This window comes from Cryptomeria japonica, chromosome 9 (assembly GCF_030272615.1).
Source record: "Cryptomeria japonica chromosome 9, Sugi_1.0, whole genome shotgun sequence".
Classification (NCBI taxonomy): Eukaryota; Viridiplantae; Streptophyta; class Pinopsida; order Cupressales; family Cupressaceae; genus Cryptomeria; species Cryptomeria japonica.
In genome coordinates, this window is record NC_081413.1 from 235,736,709 (window position 1) to 235,754,132 (window position 17,424).

Here is a 17,424-nt window from a genome sequence, read left to right on the forward strand (position 1 = left end):
CTTTCTGGTAGTTTTCATTTTCCCTTGATCTTTTTCATATTAGTAGTTCTTCTTTTTAAGCAATTATGACAAGGAAGGCTCTGTGATTTGGATTTAAATCTATGATGGATGGCAACTCACCTTGTTTCTATGCAGAAATAATTATGGAAGGTTTCTTCAAGGTTGAATATTGAGTTATATCCAAATAACCCCCTTCGGTGGTTTTGAGCACTTGCCATGCATTATGATTCTGGAATTTCTTTATGGCTAACATCTTTAGATTTTATGATAAACAGGGTGGTAATCTTGGCAGGTATGGTCCGTTGTGAAGAATTCTATTTGTTTTTCTAACATTGTGTTGAAAGATGTTATAAGTATCTTGTGCAGCTTAGGGGTTGTGGCCTACTCCATTCATTCATTTCAGGTAAAGACGGGTTTGTCGCTCACGGTAGAGGGGGTCACTCATAGAGAAGGGTATTATGCTGCTCATATAATTTGCGATGTTTTTCACAAGCTCTCTCTTCTCGACCACCCTGGACGTAGGGCCCAGTGATTCCTGCTTCATCTTCATTATTGTAACCCATATCTTGTATATTTTCTGATCCATTAATGGATCTAGGCTAGACCGGAGGTTTTCTTTCCTCCATTCTTTCCTACCGGTGCCCACACTGAATGGAGGTGTAACTGTAATTATTTCTTAATTAATAAAAATTCTTTGGCTTCGGCCTTTTATTGATCAAAAAAAAATCTTTATTTTATTAATTAATTCATTAGCCTTTTCTACCCATGACACATGTCATTCATCTTTTAATTACTACACTACCTACCCTCTCATTATTTTCTTATTTCCTCTACCTACCCTCTAATCCTAGCCGACCATTTATCTTTTACACCTCTCAATCTTATCCCTCCATTTCTTATAGTGTCTTCTATAGAAGAGGATACTCTCCTAAGAATTCTAAGCTCCCAAGCATCCTAGCATTCGAACTTTCATATTCGATCAAGCCTACTTGCAACCACATTTATGTTCTTTGTTGAGCTCTTGTGCACACATAAAATTTGAGAGAAAATATATCAAGCAAGATAAATGGAGATTCAAACCCTATTAGACTTGTGATGTTATCATCTTTGTGATTTTGTTGATTTACATTGTCTTGGGTAATCTTCATATGTTATGGTGGATCTTTGTTGTTGTTAGGATAAGGTTTTGTGGTTGAATCTATTTTAGTCTTTCAATATTGTTGTTTCCATTTTTACCATAAACAATAGGTTCACCCCATGGTGAGATGATAGGATAGATGTGACACTTCTCTAGAAGCTCGACTAACTGAATATTGAACTTATTGAGCTTCTATATGGTCTCTTAGATATTGGTTGTGCACTTGACATATATCAATATGAAAATCCACCTCATGATGGGGTAGCATTCCTAGAAACTGTAAAGAAAAAATGTTTGCAAACTCTTTGAGTATAGTATGGTTATCCAAACATGTATTTGTCAATCCCTTTTACCTTTAACTAATGGTGATGGGAAACATATAGCATCCCTTATGCATGCTCTTCTTAAACTACATAGAAAAAATAAAGAGATATGGGTCTATGCACCCCTGAAATCACAATCATCATGCCATGATCATCAAAACACTTAGGCACCTTATAGATACAATCAACCATAGTCTAATGTGCATCAAGCCAATCCATGCCAAATACTATGTTGTAAGATCCCAAGGGTGTAATTCAAAGATCCACTAATGCATTGTGATGTCCCTGAAAGCCAACTGGTAACCCCTAACTACTAAATCTACAACCACCTTGTCCCTTGAGAATAACTCAACCTTCCACCTATTATCCTATCTAGATGCCACTAGCTTGAAACACTCCATTATAGATGGGAAAATAAAAGAATAAGATGTCCTAAAATCAAATGATACACTAACTCATTCACTATTAATCATACCTACAACCTCGATGATCATGGACTAATAGTCAATTTGGTAGTTCTCAATCATTGCAAAAATTCTATCAGTTTTACCCACATATCAACTATCTACTTTGACATCCTAGGACGGTGTCCACCTACTCTGAAAGCGTATGGGCAATCTGTGTCTGATACCAGTATATACATAACATATCCCTCTCATATAACGCTATATTGGATAGGCCACACCATAATGAGAATATCTGAACTACTAAAAACACTAAATCCTCCCCTAAAAGGTTGTTGAGTCATAGAAGGCCTAACTTGCTAGCCCTATAGTCTCTCATACCTAAAATATCCTTCTGTCGATGATTATCACATGTGACTACCCTATGGCCCCTACTATGGTCTAGACCTTTGTCCCTAATGTTGATATTATTAGGTTTTCCTTTGAAATCCTATAGGAAGTCTAAATTCTCCTTTGAAGGATGGGGAGGCCTATGGACACTTTAGACCCCTGATTAAGGTTACAAACTTCTCTCATACCTCTTGTATCCTCCCATGTACCTCCTTTTCCGTGAGAGCCTTTTCCTTAGCAACCCTATAGTCATTTGGAATGGCCATGTGTAGGAAAACTGAAATTTTGGGCTATCCACCCCTAATAAAATAATTGACTAGTAGCTTGTCTTGAATGTAATCCAGAAACTACAAGAACTCCAAAAAGTAACTCTCAAGTTGAGCCACTATGAAACCTCGGTATGTAAATTATGAAACTCATCTATGCATCTCTGTCAAAAAAAATTTGCAATATAACACACTTTGAAGCACTCCAAAATGGTATCCCATGAGAGGGTTTCCAATGTGAGCTGGTGCATTTTATCCTCCCAGTACCACAAGGTGGAAGCAAGTCCTCTCAAAAATTGCATTGCAAATTATGCCTTTAGGTTGCTCACATATAGATGCAACCCAAAGCATAAGTCCAATCTAAGTAACCAAGACTTGGCCTCAACCCTATTTGTGGATCTTAAAAATGTAGAGGATTGGAGATGAAACAACTCTCAAATATGATCCTTTGTCTCAATAGTCTATACCTCTTGTATTTATGCATGATGAGACAAGGTAATGTGTATTGATCGATCTTCTATCTCCCCTATGTGTATTTACCAAAGTCAAAGCAAACTCCTAATAAGCTCCCAAGATGCAAGTATATGCTCCTCTACTACAAGTAGATCCTCATGAGGTGCCTTTGTTGTGGGTGAAAACATATCCTGTAACACACCTATCAAATTCTATAAGGCTTGTAAGATTTGAGGTCCACACTCGGGCTACTCATCTTGGTGAAAACTCTCAAAGTGATATGACTCTTCATGTCCCTCATGTGAATTTGCTCCTCTTGAAGCACTAGGGGATGGATGATCCATCCTCATTGTGTATGGCATCATATAATACCTAATTAATTGCATGTTAAATTCAACCCAAATTTTCTAGTGTACGAAACCAATCTTTGATACCAATATCATGCTCTCATTTGGACACAACACAAACCTTAAAAAAAATTTGAAAAGCATGCACTAAATGTCTCTAATGTCTACTCACATATGAACAACATCAAACCTACCATGTGCACCTAAGAGTGGCACATAGGCACCACCATATTAGGCATGTTGCCTAGAAGGAGGCGAGAGGAGACAAATGAAGTGAATGTGGAGATTCTAGTATGCTTACTTTAAGATAATGACTAACCTATTTGGGCATGGTATTTGACAAACACAAACACCTTAAGGGAATGACTCTCTAGATCAGTTCCCCCTTAGGATCAATATATGAGTGGCATATGCTAAGTTTGGATGGTGTGCTAGAATTAAGAACAACCAATGTATTCAACTTGAAAATTTGTATTAGAGTGTAAAAAATATCTCCTCTAGAAGGTTCAAGGGTTTTATTTTTCTTAATGATTTGGTGGAATATTTATGAGGAACATTGTCTTTACGAACTATTCTTTGCAATGGTTTATACTAACACAAGGATATTTAATAAACCCTTAAATACTCAAGATTATCTTATGAGAAAAATATTTTAATTTTAATGTAATAACATACACTTATTAGCTTACATACAATATTAGACCTTTACTATACAATTTTTTTTAATGATTTCTAACAAATTGATTCATTCTATTTTTCTTAAAGATATTGGACTGTAGTAATAGTTAGTATATTTAATTTTTCTTTTAAAATTTTTAATCTATTTAAGAAACATATGTTACCAAGAAAAGGTGGGAAGGTAATGGATATAAGGATTCATATTTTGCAAATTTCTAACAATGAGTAAATTGTCATAACTCCAAAACTCATTTGTATTGATATAATTAATCACCCACACCCCATTTTACATGTCGTGCCCAAATTATTTATTTACTTCAAGAAGGGTTTATGTTATTGTCATTAGTAATAATATCTACATAGCAAAATAAATTATTTTTATTGAGCATTAAAATAATAGCTACATTCATAAATGGACATTTACATTCTTATCTAAAAAATATTATCATTATATCTTACATTGATGAAATTATAAAATAACTTGTAAATTTCCTTATTCGAGGTGAGCAATTCTTACACAAGATTTTATATGAATAATAATAAACAATTTGATAAAACTGTAATACTATAATGATTAAGATGATAATCTTAAATTTCCTATCTTCTAACCCATATTATTTCATCAACTTTTTAGTTTGAAATAACAATTTATTGTGAGAAGCTTTCCTATTAAGTAAACAGAATTATGAACCCTAATATTTGATGGTAAATAAAAAATATGACTAAACTCTAAAGAAATTTATCTGTTGTTTCATAAAATGTCTTAATGCCTACCCTAGTCCACTTATATGACCACGACCACTCACCTCCCTATCTTCATCACCTTGAATAATCATAGTAAGAGGTGAATAATAGTAAATAATAAAAAGAAAATATATCATAAAAAATTTAACACCTTTTGTTATATACAAATCTATTTTTCTTTGTGGGGGCAATCTCCATGCTACATGAGAAGGCATGATTTCCTAGGATTAGGTAGTTTGGATCAGGTAGTTTGGAGAGAAGATAGTTACTTTACACCCATACCTCTAGGTGTTGTTCCTTACTTGACAAACTAGCAAATATATAAATGTGTACATACATTTCTTACCTAAAATGTTTTAAAAAATAGGAGAGGTTCATTTGCCCTACCACCATGGGCAATTGCTTGCATAAGAGGGATGACTGCCATAAGCCACATATTCTTGTGGATACTATATGTTGGCCAACCACACTTACATTTGAATTGTCGGTACTTTGATTTATCATTTAATTTTAAAAGTATATTTGTTGGTACTTTTATTTATCATTTAATTCTAAAAGCATATATTTTTTTTTTATGGTTATTTTTTTCTGTTAGGGAAGTGTATTAGTAGTTGTAGTCAATTTCGTGCACCTACAAAATCTAAACTGTGCGTCGAATTTTGATGATTTTTTTTTTTTGTTAATTCATATGTGACTTAGCTGCTTACAGTTATTGCTCTAGCTTTTGGGTAGTAATGACACACGTTGTGGGATCCGTTATGTGGGCAAGGGTCAAAAAGTAGTCATTTCAAAGTGTTGATTGATACCTACTTAAAGATGCCCCAATAACCGTGCACTGCAACTACCTCAAAAATGGCTAATACTTGTGCACAAATGCCTTAGTAGTCGTACCAATAAAGTTGCACAACTCCTCTAATTAAAATCCAAAAATTATAATTACTAAAGTAAAATGGGCAGGTATTGGTACATATAAAATGTATTGATAGACTTTTAGTTATCATGTTTTTTGTTTCTTTAAAGTTAGTAATTGATGGGTCACGGCTATTCTAGCTCCAAAACAGACTTTTCGTACAGCGTGTTAGTGACAGGTTAGTCAATCGCAAAAGTTAACTGCGAAATCGACGGCGTAACACGCGTGTGACTAACACGCGTGTTAGTCAATCCGTACTGTCTTTTTAGAACCAAAATAGATGCGTCCATTGAAATGTTGGGTGAACAAGGAGTGAACGGCACTAACTCATGCTCTTCCTTAATGATTGAATTCTATATAAAAAAAAGTTATCTCCATATATACATATATATTCTATGTTTTTCAGGAAGGGTTGCAACCTTCAGGATGTGATATATGACTAGAGGGTATAAGACATTATATTGTTTTGGTTTATGCAGTGGGTATTTTAAATAAATTTTCATTCAATATTTGAATAGCATCATATGAATGATGTAAGAGAAGGAAATAAAAAATAATATTATTCTAAATGATTTGAGGACAAAATAGTACAGTTACAGACATAATAAGCACAGTACGTCTCCAATAAATTATTCCCCTGTCTTCACCCAGTACACTAGAGTCGTATGGTGCATGCAACCATATCATACAAGTATATAATGCGAATATTGTAGATTCTATCATATGCTCACCCAAGTATCTATGCTTTGTTAGTTGATTTATTACAGGGACAATTATTTCCAACTTTACATAGCACTACCCAGAATTTTTACATTTAAGTTACAGATTTCTATTGTACAAGAACAGAGGTGAATTAATTTCTTTACATTGAATAACTATTCTATTTTTTTTCCAATGGAGTAATTATTAAAACAAGGAGATCATACATAGGTATAATGTTTCTTGCACATAAACAAGAACTCTATAAAACCTGTTTTGGTTCAGGTAGACATATATGTATTTCTTGAAAACATAGCGTCACGGTTTAGGCATATTCAATTAACAAGTCAAGCCTTTTATCTGACAATAGTATTCAACTAATAGATTACATTGCAGTGTCATTTGTCATGGGACTTCCTCAAAATAACATAGTAGCATTCAACAACGTAATTGCATAAATTCTTGCCCATTTCCTTATCCGGGCAAACACCTTTAAAATTATTTTGAAATGTATTTTAAATTATGATGCCAAAACTTTGTTTTGAGGACATTTATATCATGCTTTATTATGTTAAGGCAAAATAATTATAGAAGTTCGATATTGTTTTAAATGATGTAGCTGTGAATTATGGTGCTGACTCTTAACATAGTCAAAAACTATCAACAGAAAACATGCAACATCAAGAGAAATGATGTTGGCAACAAGAACAACAGCCCAAAGGCAGTTAGAAACAAACACAATCAGACAAGGAATCCTATCCAACCGGAGAACAAAGAAGACCCCAATCAAGGGGAGGGAGAGACACCCAAACCCCAACGAGGGGGTGTTTGGGGCAGGGGAGAAGACTTCCCCTTCCGCCTGCGAGCAACCATAGTCCAAGCGATGTTGTCATTTGATCCATCAAAATAGAGATCAATCGAAAGGGGCCCCGCAGGGTTACAATCAGCGGTGTCAACAAAGTGTTGCAATAGAAAAGCAGGAGGTTGTTGTAGAGTAGCAACAGGTTGTGACGAAACAGCAACAGAAGCAGATCCAGCAGTAGAAGAGCGTGGTTGTAGAACAAGAGAAGTAGGGGTGTGGACCTCAGGAAATGAGGCAACAAAAGGAGCAATAGGAACATCAGTAGCCATGAGGGGCACGACATCGACATCATCCTCATGAGAGGAGCCAACAAACGCAAAGTCAGGAGCATTGACTGTTAAGTGATCAGTAGTAGCATTCTTCCACCCGGTAGAGGCACCTTTGTGGCGTGAAATAGAGCAGTTCGAAGCAAGATGACCCGTAGAGAAGCATCTCCTGCAGTGGAAGGGGAGGCCTTCAAAATCCAGCAGTTGTGACCAAAGCCTATCCCCCACCATAAGAACCACATCTCCCGGGAGAGGAGAGGAAATGTCAATGTCCACAAGAATGTGGGCAAAAGTAGTGTGGTCCATTGAGGACGTAGCTTCATCGACCTTCAAGAAACGGCCAATAGATTTACTGATAGCCTCATAACAAGAGTGCTCCCAAAAATGAAGAAGGAGATTCATGAGGCGGGCCCAAACTGGATGCACATTAAGTGGTTCAATGAGAGGATTAAAAGTTGTCCAAGGCTTAACAGAGGGAATGCACTCCCCAAGCCCACAACATGCCCAAAACCAAATCCCGATCAGCGGAAGAAGTAAAGGAAGCGACAAAAAAGCCTTTAGCACAGAGGAAAAGTTCAATATTGTGAGCCACCAAAGGCCACCAAGAGTCACTTATCCACCGATGAAGGTCCGGTATAGAAGGCCAAAGCCCAGAGAATCTAGCCACAAGAGAGCAACGTTGGTAGAACCTAATGTTGCCCACAACATCCTGTCCACAAACCACCACAAGAGAGGATTTGGCACAAGGAAGAGGACGAATGCCCTTCGAGGGTTGGGCAGAAGATCTAGCCACACGAACAAAGCTACGTTTGCCAACAGGTTTGGGCAAAGAACCAACAACATCAGCAGCAGTCGGCTAAGAAGCATCAGCAAAAGCCAAAGAGCCGATAGGAGCAAGACCCTCAACTAGAGAACCAGGGGGCGTGGGTGTTGCACCAGGCAAATCCCCATGGGGAACATGGGGAGCCCCAACAACAACTACCCGAGGAGCATCAGACCAAACAGCAGCAGCGATATCGAACATACCATGGATCACAGGAATAGAAGCCCCCCCACGAGGAGGAAGGGGGGGAAGTCAGAGGACGAGGGAACGCCACATACATCCGCAGCAGATAACACCGTAGAAGCAGAAACCACTGTTGAACCAGAGGCACCAACAGCAACATTCAAATGGAGAGAGGCGGGAGAGCCGTTGGAGAGAAGCGGGAGAGCCATAGAGCCGTTAATATGCTATTTATATATTATGTTATGATATAATGACTAACATACTATCTTATTTGTTGGATGAAGTGGATGTCGGAAATTAATTTCTCACTTTTAAGCAAGGGAGAGCATCACCAGAGAAAGGAAGCAAATCAGGTTGAATGCCATGACCACCATGAATCAAAAAATTCTTATCCCTCCCTTACCTATTTTCTCCATCTTTTGTCCATTCCTCTCCCTTTTTCTTTTAGTGTTCCTCATTTTTTCTTCTCTATCAAATTTTCACTTCCATTTCATCATTTTGATAGCTATTTTGAATACCTTTCTACTAAGTGACCTCTTGAAGGGACATCATCCCATCGTCTTTTCTTCTAACCATGGCATATTTTTTATTTGTGTGTGATACAATGACACTTTTAGTCATGATATCATGTCAAAAAGGACAAGATGTAGACACCCAAAATTCACCTCTAAAACCTATTTTCATAATTTATTGTCATCCCACATTTCCATAATTGATCTCCATTTTCTTAATGCCTCCAACTCGATTAATTAAATTGGTTGCACCTACTGCTTCTCTTTCACCTAAATCAAAAACTATAGTAATGTTGCTCCTCTTCTCGTTGAAGATGAAGGTTGCAAGGACCCCATATTTGAAGTTATGCACTTTGAACTGATTGTCTCCAGCACATAACATCGCTTAAGTTATTCTTCAATGTTGCAGTGCCCCTTTCTATCCAGTCCCTTATCACAGCCTCTCTATCCCTCCGTCTCTCGCTTTCTCCTCTCTTCTTATAGATAAATATCATTATTTCACTATTTATTTTTATTTATTTATTTTTAATTCCCCTTCTAGGATAAACTTTGGCATAGCATGACTAGTTCTGACAACTTAAGCTCATCCCACTCAACATCTATTGCTTATTTTCATAAGAATATATCTTTAATCATTAAAAGACAATGGTATATAACTAAACCATATACTCCATACATTCTAATACCCATTCTATTGTTATTTCTACTAATTAAGTTCTAATATCATAGATAGATGGCTTCTTACTAAGGAACAGAATCATTTCTGTTATTTAATTTTATGTACGTTTAAGTTTTTGAGGCGAGCTATTACAGCTCCTGATTCATATCTCATAGTTATCATTCTCAAACCAGCACAAACCAAAATTCTTCATTCTTGTTTTTCATGAGAATCAGCTATGCTTAAATTTGTTGAATTGTTAGCATGTGCATTCTTGAATTCTTGCATGACCAATTTGAGGGTTTGTCTATCATCTTAACAAATTCTCCATTCTTGTTTTCATGAGGATTTAACTATGACGAAATTTGTTGGGTTGTCCATTGGTCTGCTCTTGAATTCTCGCATGCCCAATTTGAGGGTTTAAGTATCATCTTTATTAAAATTTCAACCGACTTCCCTGGAGTTTGGATCTGTAAAATGTATGGGGTTTAAATTTAAGTCTTGAAGTCTCTTTCAAAGCTAACAACAAATAACCTGTACTTTCATCGACTTTTCTTTGCTGAAAAACTAAATCATTAAATATGCAGAACAATGACAATGAAATACTCGATATACCATAATGGCATCGAGCACAACAATTGAATATTCCTGTCAGACCAAATTTTTAAATTTGTGGAATTTAACGTATACAATAAAAACACCTATTAACTAATAAGATAAAAGCCTGGGAAACTATCTATATTTAGATGATGCGAATAAGAATGTTCTATCAATGTCAATTATAAGCTTTATCCCTTCGATAGTATTTAAGGTTAATATTATTAACAAAGCGTGATACAAAACCTAAGAAAGATAACAAGAAACATTTGAAGTTGATTAGAGACCTATAAAATAAGCCCCTAGTGTGAAGTACTAAGAGAATCACCCTCCGAGGGGTTGGAATGGATTATATTTTGACATTTTAGCTAGGGAAAACCTTGGCAAAGAAGTTGCAGTTGTGATTAAACAGATAAGAAGAACTTCATCAGCAGTTTCTTTGTTAAAGTAGCAACATAATGAATAAGCATATGCATAAAGGCAGCATTTTCAAAGCTACTGCAAAATCAAACTTGCATCCTCTCTTCCGGCATTTCTATTGTGTTTGAATGTGCAAAAACTTTAACATGTTGTATAAAATTCAAAAGCCAAACATGTGGGTGACTGTCACTTTCGGATGCCAAATCCTCAAAATTCACCAAATTTGTGCTTGTCCTCGAAATACAGCAGAAATGCATAGGTAATAAACATAATGTTGAATCCTTAGAGGACAACTACTGATGAAGAGGGTGATGGGTAGAGATGCACAGCCCATGCTGAAATATTGCTTAATGGAGACCAAGAAGAATAAGACGGTTTCAATTAGAGCCAGAGGCAGAGCAAAGGGTACAGAATTGCAGGAACCTACAGAAGGGATTTCAAACCTGCAAAAAAACACTTTTGCAAGGTTCTATGCCTGTGTAGTAAAGTAGAAGATTAAGTCAAAAGGCTTCGTTAGTTACATCATAAGAGAAGAATACTTTCCGATGCTTTCTGTATTGCACCTTCTCTAACAACCACGGGTCAACCATTGCTCAAACAGCAGAGGCAAACTTACGAGGGCAAAGACAATGTTTTGGAAATAACGAGCAACAGTAATGATAGATAGGAATCTCATTGCATCAAAACACAATTGGGGAAAGAATTGGCAAACCAAAAGTATAAGATTTTTTTGAAAAAAAAGGGATTTAAACAGAAAAAATCAGATTTTCAAAAAAGCATTAAAAAATGTTGAAAATGAAACAAAAACTACTTGTTTTTGAAATTTGAATTCATTTCCATGGATAGAGATATAGAGAGAAAATAAAATAGAAAGTCTAGCCCGTGAATTGTTCAAATGAAAAGTTTGTCTGAAATAGCAGAGTGCAGTGTATCATACAAGGTTTGCTAGTAAATGATTTTTTGGTATTTTTTGTCTTAAGTTGATGAAGTTATCGCTATTAACAATAAAGCATTTCACCGAATTATATGTAAGTAAACCTCTGGTCTTCTTGTATGATGTGAGTGGATGGTAAAATGCTACTAACAACACTGCATTCCAAATTATTATTATAATCAAAAGAATGTTTAAATTAGATGTTATGAAGACAAGGATGACCCAGACATAACATTACCTCTTTACTTCTAGTAATGCGACTGTAAAAAAATTAAACTACAACATTGTCATATTCATCAAGAAAAGCAATTGTACGACAGAGAACCTAAGTTAGCATTAAATTTAAGTCATTTAGCCAGGAATGTGAATTATTTCTTTCAAGGAACTCTTTTACGAGGCTACCACTGTTAAAAAAAAAAACATAGACCAAAATGTTGCTTGACCAAAGAACCAACCAAACTTCACAATAACTATTTAGTCGTGTAGGAAATGAAGATTAGAAGTAAACATAAAATATGAAGAAGCCACAACAATCTAAAATATAACCTTAGAATATAGACACCATTCACCTATCATGACAATAAAATATTCTCTTTCGACAGGAGCCCCACGAAATAAAATAAATTTAACTTTTTTTATCATTTTAATTTAAATTGAAAGATCCTTGTGATGTGCACATTAAAAAATTCATTTAACATTCAACGTAGATAAGTAGACACGAAATTAAACCATGTGTGACAACGTATTGATGGTACTGACAAAAATTGTAGCATCTGAATATAAAATAAAATTAAACCATGATAAAGTAGAAACAAAACATGAACAATGAGCTAAAATATATCCTCAGTACATAGACTATTTATTTGTCATAAAAATAAAGACCATCCCTTTGGATGCAAGCCCCACTAAAATAAAATAAATTCAAAGTTTTTAATCTTGTTAATTTAAATTGAAAGATTCTTGTGATGAGCACATTGAAAATTATATTTAACAATTTATTCATCTATTTGTATGTGCTGGTTGAATTTTGTGTAAATACTATTTATATGGTGTGAAGTTACAGAATGTATTTGCAGTAGTGTTACAGCAAAAAAATTGCCTACATTTGACTCAAATGGATCACTTCCCGATTCCTTGAAAGTTTGCAACTAGTTGCATCTTCTATGCGAGTCCTGGCGAGATCCCATTTGTAGTCGTTTCCTAAAATATCGTGCGACTGCATTATTCATAAAATGTTTTTCCATTTCACAAGTTTCAAGGGTTTTATAGGTTAGTGGAAGATTGATCAAGGTTTCAGACATGATTTAAATGTGATTTTATATGATTTAAAAAAAATATTTCAAAATCACATTCGAGTTTTTTAAAAGATTGGATTTGGGTGAGGCAGGGGGTAATCGTCCACAGGGACCGATTCACAAAAAAGGGTACAATCAGGATTTTTTGAGATTTATGCTTCTATGGATAGGATGCATAGCTTAATCTATGAGCAAAAGTTGGAGAACTGATGCAAGATAAATATAAATGCAGCATTAGCACCTTAAGGTTAAAACTGCTGACCAGCTAGAATCTAAAAACAGGGACCTTTGACCAAGTTAATAAATTTGATGTTTTTATTGTGATATGCTTGGATAGGATGCATAGCTTTATTTATGAGCAATAGTTGGGAACTGATGCAAGATAAATATAAATGCAGCACTAGCACCTTAGGTTAAAACTGCTGACCAGCTAGACTCTAAAAACAGGGACCTTTGACCAAGCTAATATATTTGATGTTTTTTATTGTGATATGCTAGACTCAACAGACTGCCTGGTTATGATATGTTAAGACTTGCCTCGTAGCTAAAAACTCTAATTTGATCGTGGACTAGAGGCATAACCCCGTGTTTAGGGACTGTTGTAAAGCATCACATGTTCCTGTGCAGGAGGAATGTTTCAAAACAATTATGATTGTAGCCAATAATATAATCTATGGCTACCTCAAATTCCAAGGCTAGACTGGTGAATTTTGGGTAGAAGCCTAATGCCAACCCCTATTTGCCTCTTTTAAAATACCAATAAGATGAGACTCACAGGTAAATAATAAATATATAGTGCATGATAATGGATTTGTTAACATGTAAGCAAATACAAAATTGATAGATGGCTATAATAATTTCAGTCACTAATGTAGCTCGCAAAATTGATTCAGACTAAGTATATGAAATCTCTTTAATAAAGAAAAATGACCTAGCTAAACCATTAACCTATTTAAACGTAAGATAGCTGGACATCTAGATTCCATGTATCAAATGCAAAGCACAAGATAAACAGTGTCACTGGAAAAAAAATTATCATAGATATGGCAAGACAATTTAGATAATAGAGGAAGCTTTCATTGTATAGACTTGAGATTATTTCCAAAATATTTGAAAATAAAGGAGGGGTTAAAATTTATTCAAAGCAGAACAAGTACAAAGCAAGGGCATCAAACAGCCCTGTCAAGATCTACTAAGTGATCTAACTGATGAGACAAATCTAGGGGTAATTGACCCATATCCACGATATACCAATTATGCATGTGCTCAGAAGCCCATTTGGCGAGACAATCGGCAACACCATTCCACTCCCTAGGGATATGCGTGAAGGAAACAGAAACCAAAGAATCACACAAATGAAGAATCTGGTTAACAACCAAACTCAACTGCCAGCTAACATCCGTAGAATGTTGTCGAGTCAACAAATTCACCACCACCTGAGAATCAGATTCACAAATGAGCCTACTCCAGCCAAGAGCACAAGCACGCTCCACAGCAAATAAAATGGCGAGAGCCTCCATCAAATTATTAGTGTGACAACCTTTATAAATAGAAAAGAGAAACTGAACGGTCCCCAAGCTATCTCTACCAATGCCGCCAATACCAGCAGGACCAGGGTTTCCCCGAGAAGACCCGTCCGTATTAATTTTTAGAATGCCCTGTTGAGGAGGATACCACCTCCCAACCCGATTTATCTTCCGAAGAGGGTGTCTACATCTATTTCTCATGAGTTGGTGTTGTGGAGGAGGAAGATGGAGTTGGTTGTGGTAACTAACATCACCTGGATCGATAGCCTCAGACAAATCACATTTTGCAGAAATAGTTTCTCCCAAAGAGTGGAGAATTTTCCACCACAAGGGGTGGGTTCCTAGCAACACATCTTGAAAAATCCGACAATTGCTCTCCAACCATATATGCCAAATAATAAAAGAAGGGCCAAGAGACCAAGCAACTTGAAGAAAAGAGGTTTTGGCTAGGGCCTTGCTCCAACATGCAAAAAACTCAGCCAAAGAAGAGACATGCCAACAAGATTGGTTCCACAGCTCCCACCAAAAGTGCCAAATATGTCTAGCATAGGAACATTGAAAGAAGAGATGAGAGACTCTCTCTTCACTATTACAACATAGCACACACATCGAGGGGCCCTGAAAACCACGCTTACATAAATTATCCCAGGTGAGGCACCGGTTGTGGACCACCAACCACATGAAAAAATTACACTTTGGCCAAGAGAACTTATACCAAACTTGCTTCCACCAAGGGACCTGAATGTCCCCAAAAATCTGCCGCACCAACTCAACATATTCAGTAGAAACATAAAACTTTCCAAACAAATCATTACTTGCCCAAGCCAAAACATCATTCCCCGCAAGGGTGGTACACTCACGAGACTCAAGAATTTGAGACAGCTCTTTTCTATCTTCCGCAGAACCTCCAAGCAGTCATTCAAAAGGATTTTTCCAACGAAAGCGAGCCACCAGCCCTCCATTATGAGCAATCTTATAATGATCAACAATAGCCCACCCAACAACAGTAAACATATCAGAAAGGGACTGAAGATGAGGATGAGTAGAAAGGATAGGAAGATGACCATCCCAGGAATCCAGCCAAAAAAGAGCTTGAGACCCTATATGACAGATCCAAAAGAGTCCATTCTTAACTAACTGAGGCCCCAGCTTCAAAGTATTCCAGATCATAGAACCACGACCCTCCACAGGAAAGCGGGGAACATCAAACACATTAACATTTGGAAGATACTTATGGGTGAGAATACGAGCCCAAAGCTGATTCTGATTAGTGCACCAACGCCAATATAACTTAGCAGCAAGAGCTTGCCCATTTAAAATAGCAAAACGTAAACCAAGTCCACCCTCATTCTTAGGCCTACACACCATGTCCCACTTAACAAGACTCCATTTAACAGTTGACAAAGTACCACTCCAAAGAAATTGCCGAGAGAGGGTATCAAATTCCTTAAGGAAATACATGGGAGTAGCTTGAACAAAACATCTGTAAATAGGCAAAGCTTGAATAACAGATTTTAAAAGAGTCAATCTGGCAGCAGTAGATAGCCACCAGTGAGTCCAATGATTACCCTTCTCACACAACTTGCCAAGTAGAATCTGCCAAGAAGACCTGGGGTGTCTTCCAACAGTAAGAGGAATACCCAAATAAACAAGGGGAAGAGACCCAACCTGAAACCGTAGAATATCAGCAATCATCCTTTGAATGGCCTGAGGAGTATTAAAGAAGAAGATGGAAGATTTATGCTCATTAACTTTCTGACCAGAAGCAACAAGGTAAATATCCAAGGTGTGCCGAAAAGATTTAGCTTCCCTAATACGAGCCAAACCCATAAGAGTAGTATCATCTACAAATTGGAAATGTGAGATCTATGGCAAACCATTGCCCCATTGCCAACCATGAATAAGGCCCTGAGAAGCAAGAAACTTAAGAAAACGGCCCAGACCCTCAGCCATAATGATGAACAAGTAAGGCGAAAGAGGATCCCCTTGGCGAAGACCACGGGAAACCCCAAAAGGCTCTGAAGGTTCGCCATTCACAATAACCGAGAAAGACGAAGAAGCAACACAGCGCATAGTCCAATTCACCCACTCTATGCTAAAACCAAAGGCTAAAAGAATTTTCTGAAGAAAACTCCACTTGACTCTGTCATAAGCTTTGGCCATATCCAATTTGATGAACATAGATCACTCCTTTGAGGTCACCATAGAGTGAATAACCTCAGAAGCCACCACCACCCCATCCAGAATTTGTTTTACCAGCCACAAAACCCTCTTGTTCCTCAGAAATCACAAGAGGAAGACAAGTTTTGAGCCTCTCTGCAATCAGCTTAGTGATAATCTTATATACCACATTACAGAGAGCAATCGGGTGAAAAAACTCAGGTTTATCAGCACCATCCTTTTTGGGGATGAGAATCAAGAAAGTAGAATTCAAAGCTTGGAGCATCTGCTTACAACGAAGAGATTCCCGAACCACCTCCAACAAATCCAAATCTATAATATCCCAAAACTCCTAAAAAAATTCAACAAGAAAACCATCCGCGCCTGGAGCTTTACCTTTGTTCATTCCGAACACAACATCCTCTAACTCGAGCAATGAAATCGGACAAATGAGAGAAGCATTCATAGCATTGGTCACCAGAAAGGGAATATAGGAAAGAATCAAATTCTCCTCATCCACAGTAGGAGGGGAATCTTCAGTAAAAAGATCAGAGTAGTATTGACAAGCCTCACGAGACATAGCTGACAGAGACGAAATCTGAAGCCCTTCCGAGGTGATCAGAGAGGAAATATACCCCCTCTTACAAGGAGCCTGAACACAGTGGTGAAAAAAAGCAGAATTCCTATCCCACTAAATTTTTCTCATATGGAAACAAATCTGTAGAACTAGTAAAGAAAATTGCAAACAGACATCTCAAAACGATCAAGTCTAAGACAAGAAAGTTAGACCTCATTTAGAGTACTCCCAAACAAGAAATGGGGAGGATATTTCATGG